We start from the raw sequence: 2,253 nt of genomic DNA, 5'->3' as shown, positions 1-2,253 counted from the left end.
CTCTCTCTCTCTCTCTCTCTCTCTCTCTCTCTCTCTCTCATACACACACATACACACACTCACATACTTACCTATGCACAAAGATGTCGGAGCACTCACAAACATAACTCGCACTGTCGCTCATACACACCCACAAGCCATCACATACACATCAGTGAGGGTTGTTGGAGGAAGCCACTGGTAGGTCATCGTACATCTTTACTGTCTGTCTGTCTGTCTGTCTGTCTGTCTGTCTGTCTGTCTGTCTGTCTGTCTGTCTGTCTGTCTGTCTGTCTGTCTGTCTGTCTGTCTGTCTGTCTGTCTGTCTGTCTGTCTGTCTGTCTTACTTCTTCACGGCACTAATTATGACCATTATTGTGTCGTTGTGCTTCTCCTTACTCATACTCAGATACCGTGCACATAGGCGCTCTGATGTGGTTTTCTCCTTCTTTCCTGTCAAACATCTGACGCTCTTTATCCCCGCTCATTCTTTCCTTCGTATGTTACTGATTTGTAATACCTTTAATTTTGGGGCATTTTATAACCTTTTGATGCTGTACGTAGCGTAAAATCTTTCTTTAAACTAGAAAAAAAAAACGCTGACTCCCTGTACACTCATTATTACTCACATAGGGACGCACACTCAAGCACGCACCCATACGTACAGGTAAGGTTCCATGATAGATACTTGCTCACACACACTGGCACGTGTACACGCAAACATTTACACGCAAACAGACACGTGAAGACCTGTGGAAGTATATAATTGTGGCCCCGCTTACAATAACATTGACAACTGAACTCCTCTGTCTGTGTCCCGGTTCGTCGTATTTAGCCCAGAATGTCTTCCCTTTGTCTAATATTTACTTTACTTTGCACTAGATGCCCCGAGTTCAACCCCCCCCCCCCCCCCCCCAAATACACACATACACTTTAATGAAAATAAAAATAAAAAAGGAACATTGTTTGGAAGATCTTCCAGATCTGAAACGTGGGTAGTTGGCAGGTGCTCTTATCTGGTTTGCTCCTTCTTTCCTATCAAAAAATCTCTATCGTCCTTCTCTCTTCTTCTTTTTCCTATCTCTCCTGCATAAAAAAGTGAACAAAAGATTATTTTTTATTAGAAAGCTAAAGTATTTTAAAGTTGATAAAACATTGATGTCCATGTTCTACCATTCAACCATAGAAAGTATGATCAATTTTTGTATAACATCATGGGCCAGGAACACAAGACAACAAGATAAAGAAAAATTAAATCGACTAATACGGAAAGCATGTAAAATGGATGAATTGTACATAACAGCTTGCACTAAGAAAATTAATTCCATCTTTTTAGACAACAAACATCCCTTGTTCCCTCAAATAAAAACATCAGTCAGAAGTAAAAGACCCATGCTTCTGATCTGTAACAAAGAGAGATACAGAAGGTCATTTTTACCATCATCTATCAAAATGCTTCCATCTTAACCATCTTGTTTAGTGTACTTACGACCTTAGAGCATGCATCAAAATAACATTGAGTGTGTATCTAGCTTACGATTATTATCGTTTATATTGCTGCTCATTTATATTATGTATGTGATTGTAAGCCTACTTGTGTGTGCATGTGCGTGCACCTGTGTGTGTGTTTGTGTGTGTGTGTGTGTGTGTGTGTGTGTATGTGTGTGTGCGTGTGTGTGCGTGTACTCGTGGTGGAACACCAAACCAATGTGCCAGGATCTGGACAATAAAGATGTATCTTATCTTATCTTATCTTATCTTATCTTATCTTATTTCATTTTTTTCTGTCGTAACACTTCTAATCTCGGGAACTTACGAGATGACCTAATTATGTGAAAAGTTCCCTGAAACTCTTACTAAAAGACATGTAAAGAAACTCTGGCGCAGATGGTAATTCCATGATTGTAAACTGTAATGGATTTTAAATTTTAATGTTTTAAATCCCCGTCGGCCTAGTTTAGGTCTAGCTAGGTCATTTTATGCTTGCTGCTTCGACCCATCGTATTAAAGTATTATGACCGACCCTGGTTTGTTGGAATGCGGCATTATGGGAGAAAGACGAAGGTTTTCGACAACATGAATTTTCCTCAAGGGAATCGAACCTACGTCTTCTGCAAAAGCTTGATTTTAATCGATGAATCATGGATACCGGTGCCAATTAAAGTACGTCGTTAAATAGAGCCGGGTCACTCATTTTTTTTGTTCTCTTTCCATTCTTGCGATATAATGTGCACTGATACTGTAGTTTGCTTCTAGAATGCCCCCCCCCCCCCC

General features: G+C 40.0%; 1 long non-coding RNA gene across 4 annotated transcripts in view; it reads left to right on the top strand.

The window, feature by feature from the left end:
- The window catches only part of LOC101854954, a 43,511-nt gene that overhangs the window by 40,445 nt on the left and 813 nt on the right, over positions 1-2,253 (top strand). The gene's annotated exons all lie outside the window — the stretch shown is intronic.

This window comes from Aplysia californica, unplaced genomic scaffold (assembly GCF_000002075.1).
Source record: "Aplysia californica isolate F4 #8 unplaced genomic scaffold, AplCal3.0 scaffold00248, whole genome shotgun sequence".
NCBI lineage: Eukaryota > Metazoa > Mollusca > Gastropoda > Aplysiida > Aplysiidae > Aplysia > Aplysia californica.
The sequence above is the reverse complement of the archived record's forward strand: the minus strand, read 5'-3'. Positions and strand labels throughout refer to the sequence as shown.